This window comes from Protopterus annectens, chromosome 10.part0 (assembly GCF_019279795.1).
Source record: "Protopterus annectens isolate FY-2018-M chromosome 10.part0, PAN1.0, whole genome shotgun sequence".
NCBI lineage: Eukaryota > Metazoa > Chordata > Ceratodontiformes > Protopteridae > Protopterus > Protopterus annectens.
Window position 1 is genome coordinate 1,837,855,930 of NC_056744.1, and position 12,214 is coordinate 1,837,868,143.

The 12,214-nt window shown below is 39.4% G+C and overlaps 1 protein-coding gene across 1 annotated transcript in view; it reads right to left on the bottom strand.

Annotated features, from left to right (window-relative positions):
• LOC122814091 (sulfotransferase 1C1-like) overlaps nucleotides 1-12,214 on the bottom strand; it is a 464,542-nt gene that overhangs the window by 91,211 nt on the left and 361,117 nt on the right. The gene's annotated exons all lie outside the window — the stretch shown is intronic.

Sequence of the window (12,214 nt, forward strand, 5' to 3'; positions counted from 1 at the left end):
CACATTCTGAATGGTTATACCAGTGCCAACACCACATTCTGAATGGTAATAACAGTACCAACACTATTACATTCTGAATGGTATTAACAGTGCCAACACCACATTCTGAACTGTAATAACAGTGCCAACACCACATCCTGAATGGTAATAACAGTGCCAATACCACATTCTGAATGGTAATAACAATGCCATCACCATATTCTGAATGGTAATAGTGCCAAAACCACATCCAGAATGGTAATAACAGTGCCAACACCACATACTGAACTGTAATAGTGCCAACACTACATACTAAATGGTAATAACAGAGCCAACACCACATTCTGAACTGTAATAAGAGTGCCACCACCACATTCTGAATGGTTATACCAGTGCCAACACCACATTCTGAATGGTAATAACAGTACCAACACCATTACATTCTGAATGGTATTAACAGTGCCAACACCACATTCTGAACTGTAATAACAGTGCCAACACCAAATTCTAAATAGTCATAACAGTGCCAATACCACATTCTGAATGGTTATAACAGTGCCAACACCACAGTCTGAATGGTAATAACAGTGCCAACACCACATTCTGAATGGTATTAACAGTGCTGACACCACATTCTTAATGATAATAACAGTGCCGCACACCACATTCTAAATGGTAATAGCAGTGCCAACACCACATTCTGAACTGTAATAGTGCCAACACCACATTCTAAATGGTAATAGTGCCAACACCACATTCTAAATAGTCATAATAGTACTGACACCACATTCTGAAATATAATAACAGTGCCAGCACCACATTCTAAATGGTAATAACTGTGCCAGCACCCTATAATAACAGTGCCAACACCACTTTCTCAATGGTTATAACAGTGCCAACACCACAGTCTGAATGGTAATAAAAGTGCCAACACCACATTCTGAATGGTATTAACAGTGCTGACACCACATTTTGAATGGTAATAACAGTGCCCCACACCACAATCTAAATGGTAATAGCAGTGCCAACACAACATTCTGAACTGCAATAGCGCCAACACCACATTCTAAATAGTCATATCAGTGCTGATTACCACATTCTGAATTGTAATAACAGTGCCAACACCACATTCTAAATGGTAATAGCAGTGCCAGCACCACATTCTAAATGTTAATAACAGTGCAAACACCGCATTCTAAATGATAATAACAGTGCCAGCACCACATACTGAACTGTAATAGTGCCAACACAACATTCTGAATGGTAATAACAGTGCCAACACCACATTCTGAACTGTAATAACAGTGCAAACACCACATTTTGAGCTGTAATAGCAGTGCCAACACCACATTTTGAATTATTATAAGTGTCAACACCACATTCTGAACTGTAATAACAGTGCCAACACCACATTCTGAATGGTTATAACAGTACCAACGCCACATTTTGAATGGTAATAACAGTGCCAACACCATTACATTCTGAATGGTATTAGTGCCGACACCACATTCTGAATGGAAATAACAGTGCCCAACACCACATTCTAAATGGTAATAGTGCCAACACGACATTCTAAATAGTCATAACAGTGGCAACACCACATTCTGAATGGTTATAACAGAGCCAACACCAAACTCTGAATGGTAATAGTGCCAACACCATATTCTGAATGGTATTAACAGTGCTGACACCACATTCTGAATGGCAAGAGTGCCCCACACCACAACATTCTAAATGATAATAGCAGTGTCAACACCACATTCTGAACTGTAATAGTGCCAGCACCACATTCTAAATGGTAATAACAGTGCCAACACCACATTCTAAATAGTCATATCAGTGCTGATACCACATTCTGAAATGTAATAACAGTGCCAACACTGCATTCTAAATGGTAATAACAGTGCCAACACCCTATTCTGAACTATAATAACAGTGCCAACACCACATTCTGAATGATAATAACAGTGCCCACATTCTGAATGGTTATAACAGTGCCAACACCACACTCTGAATGGTAATAACCGTGGCAACACCACATCCTGAATGGTTATACCAGTGCCAACACCACATTCTGAATGGTAATAACAGTACCAACACCATTACATTCTGAATGGTATTAACAGTGCCAACACCACATTCTGAACTGTAATAACAGTGCCAACACCAAATTTTAAATAGTCATAACAGTGCCAATACCACATTCTGAATGGTTATAACAGTGCCAACACCACAGTCTGAATGGTAATAACAGTGCCAACACCACATTCTGAATGGTATTAACAGTGCTGACACCACATTCTTAATGATAATAACAGTGCTGCACACCACATTCTAAATGGTAATAGCAGTGCCAACACCACATTCTGAACTGTAATAGTGCCAATACCACATTCTAAATAGTAATAGTGCAAACACCACATTCTAAATAGTCATAATAGTACTGACACCACATTCTGAAATGTAATAACAGTGCCAACACCACATTCTAAATGGTAATAACAGTGCCGGCACCCTATAATAACAGTGCCAACACCACTTTCTCAATGGTTATAACAGTGCCAACACCACAGTCTGAATGGTAATAAAAGTGCCAACACCACATTCTGAATGGTATTAACAGTGCTGACACCACATTTTGAATGGTAATAACAGTGCCCCACACCACATTCTAAATGGTAATAGCAGTGCCAACACAACATTCTGAACTGCAATAGCTCCAACACCACATTCTAAATAGTCATATCAGTGCTGATTACCACATTCTGAAATGTAATAACAGTGCCAACACCACATTCTAAATGGTAATAGCAGTGCCAGCACCACATTCTAAATGTTAATAACAGTGCAAACACCGCATTCTGAATGGTTATAACAGTGCCAACACCACACTCTGAATGGTAATAACAGTGCCAGCACCACATTCTGAATGATAATAACAGTGCCAGCACCACATACTGAACTGTAATAGTGCCAACACCACATTCTGAATGGTAATAACAGTGCCAACACCACATTCTGAATGATATTAACAGTGCCAACACCACATTCTGAACTGTAATAACAGTGCCAACACCACATTTTGAGCTGTAATAGCAGTGCCAACACCACATTTTGAGTTATTATGTGTCAACACCACATTCTGAACTGTAATAACAGTGCCAACACCACATTTTGAGCTGTAATAGCAGTGCCAACACCACATTTTGAGTTATTATGTGTCAACACCACATTCTGAACTGTAATAACAGTGCCAACACCACATTTTGAGCTGTAATAGCAGTGCCAACACCACATTTTGAGTTATTATGTGTCAACACCACATTCTGAAATGTAATAACAGTGCCAACACCACATTCTAAATGGTAATAGCAGTGCCAGCACCACATTCTAAATGTTAATAACAGTGCAAACACCGCATTCTGAATGGTTATAACAGTGCCAACACCACGCTCTGAATGGTAATAACAGTGCCAGCACCACATTCTGAATGATAATAACAGTGCCAGCACCACATACTGAACTCTAATAGTGCCAACACCACATTCTGAATGGTAATAACAGTGCCAACACCACATTCTGAATGATATTAACAGTACCAACACCACATTCTGAACTGTAATAACAGTGCCAACACCACATTTTGAGCTGTAATAGCAGTGCCAACACCACATTTTGAGTTATTATGTGCCAACACCACATTCTGAACTGTAATAACAGTGCCAACACCACATTCTGAATGGTTATAACAGTACCAACGCCACATTTTGAATGGTAATAACAGTGCCAACACCATTACATTCTGAATGGTATTAGTGCCGACACCACATTCTGAATGGTAATAACAGTGCCCAACACCACATTCTAAATGGTAATAACAGTGCCAACACGACTTTCTAAATAGTCATAACAGTGGCAACACCACATTCTGAATTGTTATAACAGAGCCAACACCACACACTGAATGGTAATAGTGCCAACACCATATTCTGAATGGTATTAACAGTGCTGACACCACATTCTGAATGGCAAGAGTGCCCCACACCACAACATTCTAAATGATAATAGCAGTGTCAACACCACATTCTGAACTGTAATAGTGCCAGCACCACGTTCTAAATGGTAACAGTGCCAACACCACATTCTAAATAGTCATATCAGTGCTGATACCACATTCTGAAATGTAATAGCAGTGCCAACACTACGTTCTAAATGGTAATAACAGTGCCAACACCCTATTCTGAACTATAATAACAGTGCCAACACCACATTCTGAATGATATCAGTGCCCACATTCTGAATGGTTATAACAGTGCCAACACCACACTCTGAATGGTAATAACAGTGCCAACACCACATCCTGAATGGTAATAACAGTGCCAGCACCACATTCTGAATGATAATAACAGTGCCAACACCACATTCTGAACTGTATTAGTGCCAAAACCACATTCTAAATGGTAATAACAGTGCCAACATCACATTCTGAACTGTAATAACAGTGCTAACATTACATTCTGAGCTGTAATAGCAGTGCCAACAACACATTCTGAACTATAATAGTGTCAACACCACATTCTGAATGGTTATGACAGTGCCAACACCACATTCTGAATGGTAATAACAGTGCCAACACCACATTCTGAATGGTTATAACAGTGCCGACACCACATTCTGAATGGCAGCAACCATGCCCAACACCACATTATAAATGATAATAGTGCCAACACCACATTTTGAACTGTAATAACAGTGCCAACACCACATTCTAAATAGTCATAACAGTGCCAACACCACATTCTGAAATGTAATAACAGTGGCAACACCACATTCTGAACGGTAATAGTGCCCAACACCACATTCTGAACTGTAATACTGCCAATACCACATTCTAAATGGTAATAACAGTGCCAGCCCCACATTCTGAGCTGTAATAGCAGTGTCAACACCACATCCTGAATGGTAATAGTGCCAACACCACATTCTGAACTGTAACAGTGCCAACACCACATACTGAACTATAATAGTGCCAAAACCACATTCTGAACTGTAATAACAGTGCCAACACCACATCCTGAATGGTAATAACAGTGCCAATACCACATTCTGAATGGCAATAACAATGCCAACATCATATTCTGAATTTTAATAACAGTGCCAACACCACATCCTGAATGGTAATAACAGTGCCAACACCACATACTGAACTGTAATAGTGCCAACACCACATACTAAATGGTTATAACAGAGCCAACACCACATTCTGAATGGTAATAACAGTACCAACACCATTACATTCTGAATGGCATTAACAGTGCCAACACCACATTCTGAACTGTAATAACAGTGCCAACACCACATTCTAAATGGTAATAACAGTGCCAACACCAAATTCTAAATAATCATAACAGTGCCAATACCACATTCTGAATGGTTATAACAGTGCCAACACCACAGTCTGAATGGTAATAGTGCCAACACCACATTCTGAATGGTATTAACAGGGCCGACACTACATTCTTAATGATAATAACAGTGCCCCACACCACATTCTAAATGATAATAGCAGTGCCAACACCACATTCTGAAATGTAATAGTGCCAACACCACATTCTAAATAGTCATAATAGTACTGACACCACATTCTGAAATGTAATAACAGTGCCAACACCACATTCTAAATGGTAATAACAGTGCCAGCACCCTATAATAACAGTGCCAACACCACTTTTTCAATGGTTATAACAGTGCCAACACCACAGTCTGAATGGTAATAAAAGTGCCAACACCACATTCTGAATGGTATTAACACTGCTGACACCACATTCTGAATGGTAACAACAGTGCCCCACACCACAACATTCTAAATGGTAATAGCAGTGCCGACACCACATTCTGAACTGTAATAGCACCAACACCACATTCTAAATGATAACAGTGCCAACACCACATTCGAAATAGTCATATCAGTGCTGATACCACATTCTGAAATGTAATAACAGTGCCAACACCACATTCTGAACTGTAATAGTGCCAACACCACATTCTAAATGGTAACAGTGTCAACACCACATTCTAAATAGTCATATCAGTGCTGATACCACATTCTGAAATGTAATAACAGTGCCAACACTACATTCTAAATGGTAATAACAGTGCCAGCACCCTATTCTGAACTATAATAACAGTGCCAACACCACATTCTGAATGATAATAACAGTGCCAACACCACATTCTGAACAGTTATAACAGTGCCAACATCACACTCTGAATGGTAATAACAGCGCCAACACCACATCCTGAATGGTAATAGCAGTGCCAACACCACATTCTGAATGGTAATAACAGCGCCAACACCACATCCTGAATGGTAATAGGAGTGCCAACACCACATTCTAAATGGTAATAGCAGTGCTGACACCACATTCTGAACTGTAATAGCACCAACACCACATTCATAAATGATAACAGTGCCAACACCACATTCTAAATAGTCATATCAGTGCTGATACCACATTCTGAAATGTAATAACAGTGCCGACACCACATTCTGAACTGTAATAGTGCCAACACCACATTCTAAATGGTAACAGTGTCAACACCACATTCTAAATAGTCATATCAGTGCTGATACCACATTCTGAAATGTAATAACAGTGCCAACACTACATTCTAAATGGTAATAACAGTGCCAGCACCCTATTCTGAACTATAATAACAGTGCCAACACCACATTCTGAATGATAATAACAGCGCCAACACCACATTCTGAACAGTTATAACAGTGCCAACATCACACTCTGAATGGTAATAACAGTGCCAACACCACATCCTGAATGGTAATAGCAGTGCCAACACCACATTCTGAATGATAATAACAGTGCCAACACCACATTCTGAATGGTAATAACAGCGCCAACACCACATCCTGAATGGTACTAGGAGTGCCAACACCACATTCTAAATGTTAATAACAGTGCAAACACTGCATTCTGAACGGTTATGACAGTGCCAACACCACACTTTGAATGGTAATAACAGTGCCAACCCCACATTCTGAATGGTAATAACAGTGCCAGCACCACATACTGAACTGTAATAGTGCCAACACTACATTCTGAATGGTAATAACAGTGCCAACACCACATTCTGAACTGTAATAACAGTGCCAACACCACATTTTCAGCTGTAATAGCAGTGCCAACACCACATTCTGAACTGTAATAACAGTGCCAACACCAAATTCTGAATGGTTATAACAATGCCAACACCACATTCTGAATGGTAATAACAGTGCCAACACCATTACATTCTGAATGGTATTAGTGCCGGCATAACATTCTGAATTGTAATAACAGTGCCCAACACCACATTCTAAATGGTAATAACAGTGCCAACACGACTTTCTAAATAGTCATAACAGTGGCAACACTACATTCTGAATGGTTATAACAGAGCCAACACCACACTCTGAATGGTAATAGTGCCAACACCATATTCTGAATGGTATTAACAATGCTGACACCACATTCTGAATGGCAAGAGTGCCAACACCCTATTCTGAACTATAATAACAGTGCCAACACCACATTCTGAATGATAATAACAGTGCCAACACCACATTCTGAACAGTTATAACAGTGCCAACATCACACTCTGAATGGTAATAACAGCACCAACACCACATCCTGAATGGTAATAGCAGTGTCAACACCACATTCTGAACTGTAATAACAGTGCCAACACCAAATTCTGAATGGTTATAACAATGCCAACACCACATTCTGAATGGTAATAACAGTGCCAACACCATTACATTCTGAATGGTATTAGTGCCGACACCACATTCTGAATGGTAATAACAGTGCCCAACACCACATTCTAAATGGTAATAACAGTGCCAATACGACATTCTAAATAGTCATAACAGTGGCAAAACCACATTCTGAATGGTTATAACAGAGCCAACACCACACTCTGAATGGTATTAACAGTGCCCAACACCACATTCTAAATGGTAATAACAGTGCCAACACCACATTCTAAATAGTCACAACAGTGGCAACACCACATTCTGAAATGTAATAACAGTGCCAACACTACATTCTAAATGGTAATAACAGTGCCAACACCCTATTCTGAACTATAATAACACTGCCAACACCACATTCTGAATGATATCAGTGCCCACATTCTAAATGGTTATAACAGTGCCAACACCACACTCTGAATGGTAATAACAGTGCCAACACCACATCCTGAATGGTAATAACAGTGCCAGCACCACATTCTGAATGATAATAACAGTGCCAACACCACATTCTGAACTGTTTTAGTGCCAAAACCACATTCTAAATGATAATAACAGTGCCAACATCACATTCTGAACTGTAATAACAGTGCTAACACTACATTCTGAGCTGTAATAGCAGTGCCAACAACACATTCTGAACTATAATAACAGTGCCAACACCATATTCTGAATGGATATAACAGTGCCAACACCACATCCTGAATGGTAATAACAGTGCCAGCACCACATTCTGAATGGTTATAACAGTGCCAACACCACATTCTGAATGGTAATAACAGTGCAACATCACATTTTGAATGGTATTAACAGTGCCGACACCACATTCTGAATGATAATAACAGTGCCAACATAACATTCTTAACTGTAATAACAGTGGTAACACCACATTCTGAGCTGTAATAGCAGTGCCAGCAACACATTCTGAACTATAATAACAGTGCCAACACTACATTCTGAATGGTAATAACAGTGCCAACACCACATTCTGAATGGCATTAACAGTGCCGACACCACATTCTTAATGGTAATAACAGTGCCAACACCACATTCTGAATGGATATAATAGTGCCAACACCACATTCTAAATGTTGATAACAGTGCCAACACCACATTCTAAATAGTCATAACAGTGCCAACACCACATTCTGAATGGATATAACAGTGCCAACACCACATTCTAAATGTTGATAACAGTGCCAACACCACATTCTAAATAGTCATAACAGTGCCAACACCACATTCTGAATGGTTATAACAGTGCCAACACCACACTCTGAATGGTAATAACAGTGCCAACACCACATTCTGAATGGTATTAACAGTACCAACACCATATTCTGAATGGTAATAACAGTGCTCCACACCACAACATTCTAAATGGTAATAGCAGTGCCAACACCACATTCTGAACTTTAATAGTGCCAATACCACATTCTAAATGGTAATAGTGCCAACACCACATTCTAAATAGTCATAACAGTGTCAACACCACATTCTGAAATGTAATAGCAGTGCCAACACCACATGCTAAATGGCAATAACAGTGCCAGAACCATATTCTGAACTATTATAACAGTGCAACACCACATTCTGAATGATAACAGAGCCAACACCACATTCTGAACTTTAATAGTGCCAACACCACATTCTAAATGGTAATAGTGCCAACACCACATTCTATATAGTCATATCAGTGCTGATACTACATTCTGAAATGTAATAACAGTGCCAACACTACATTCTAAATGGTAATAACAGTGCCAGCACCCTATTCTGAACTATAATAACAGTGCCAACACCACATTCTGAATGATAACAGTGCCAACACCACATTCTGAATGGTTATAACAGTGCCAACACCACACTCTGAATGGTAATAGTGCCAACACCACATCCTGAATGGTAATAGTGCCAACACCACATTCTGAGCTGTAATAGCAGTGCCAACAACACATTCTGAACTGTAATCGTGCCAAAACCACATTCTAAATGGTAATAACAGTGCCAACATCACATTCTGAACTGTAATAACAGTGCTAACACCACATTCTGAGCTGTAATAGCAGTGCCAACAACACATTCTGAACTATAATAACAGTTCCAACACAACATTCTGAACTGTAATCGTGCCAAAACCACATTCTAAATGGTAATAACAGTGCCAACATCACATTCTGAACTGTAATAACAGTGCTAACACCACATTCTGAGCTGTAATAGCAGTGCCAACAACACATTCTGAACTATAATAACAGTGCCAACACCACATTCTGAATGGTTATAACAGTGTCAACACCACATTCTGAATGGTAATAACAGTGCAACATCACATTCGGAACAGTATTAACAGTGCTGACACCACATTCTGAATGGTAATAACAGTGCCAACACCACATTGTAAATGGTAATATCAGTGCCGACACCACATTCTGAAATGTAATAGCAGTGCCAACACCACATGCTAAATGGTAATAACAGTGCCAGCACCATATTCTGATCTATTATAACAGTGCAACACCACATTCTGAATGATAATAACCGTGCCGACACCACATTCTAAATGGTTATAACAGTGCCAACACCACATTCTGAATGGTAATAGCAGTGCCAACACCACATGCTAAATGGTAATAACAGTGCCAGCACCATATTCTGATCTATTATAACAGTGCAACACCACATTCTGAATGATAATAACCATGCCGACACCACATTCTAAATGGTTATAACAGTGCCAACACCACATTCTGAATGGTAATTACAGTGCCAACACTACATTCTAAATGGTAATAACAGTGTCAGCACCACATTCTGAATGGTTATAATAGTGCAAACACCACATCCTGAATGGTAATAGTGCCAACACCACATTCTGAATGATAATAACAGTGCCAACACCACATTCTGAATGGTAATAACAGTGCCAATACCATATTCTAAATGGTAATAACAGTGCCAACACCACATTTTAAATGGTAATAGTGCCAACACCACATTCTGAATAGTAACAGCAGTGCCAACACCACACTCTGAATGGTAATAACAGTGCCAACACCACATTCTGAATGGTATTGACAGTGCCAACACCACATTCTAAATGGTAACAGTGCCAACACCACATTCTAAATCGTCATATCAGTGCTGATACCACATTCTGAAATGTAATAACAGTGCCAACACCACATTCTAAATGGTAATAACAGTGCCAGCACCCTATTCTGAACTATAATAACAATGCCAACACCACATTCTGAATGATAACAGTGCCAACACCACATTCTGAACTGTAATAGTGTGAAAACCACATTCTAAATGGTAATAACAGTGCCAACATCACATTCTGAGCTGTAATAACAGTGCCAACACCACATTCTGAATGATTATGACAGTGCCAACACCACATTCTGAATAGTAATAACAGTGCCAACACCACATTCTGAATGGTTATAACAGTGCCAACACCACATTCTGAAAGGTAATAACAGTGCCAACATTACATTCAGAACGCTATTAACAGTGCCGACACCACATTCTAAATGATAATAACAGTGCCAGTACCACATTTTAAATGTGATTAGTGCCAACACCACATTCTGAATAGTAACAGCAGTGCTGCACCACATTCTGAATGGTAATTACAGCCAATACCACATTCTGAGCTGTAATAACAGTGCCAACACCACATTCTGAATGGTAATAACAGCCAATACCACATTCTGAATGTTAATACAGTGCCAACACCACATTCTGAGCTGTAATAACAGTGCCAACACCACATTCTGAATGGTAATAACAGCCAATACCACATTCTGAATGTTAATACAGTGCCAACACCACATTCTGAGCTGTAATAACAGTGCCAACACCACATTCTGAGCTGTAATAACAGTGCCAACACCACATTCTGAATGGTAATAACAGCCAATACCACATTCTGAATGTTAATACAGTGCCAACACCACATTCTGAGCTGTAATAACAGTGCCAACACCACATTCTGAATGGTAATAACAGCCAATACCACATTCTGAATGTTAATACAGTGCCAACACCACATTCTGAATGGTATTAACAGTGCTGACACCACATTCTGAATGGTAATTACAGTGCCAACACCATATTCTGAATGGTAATAACAGTGCTGACACCACATTCTGAATGGTAATTACAGTGCCAACACCATATTCTGAATGGTAATAACAGCCAATACCACATTCTGAATGTTAATACAGTGCCCAACACCACATTCTAAATGGTAATAGTGCCAACACCACATTCTGAATAGTAACAGCAGTGCCGACACCATATTCTGAAAGGTAATACAGTGCCAACACCACATTCTGATGGTAATAACAGCCAATACCACATTCTGATTGGTAATAACAGTGCCAACACCACATTCTGAATAATAATAATAGTACC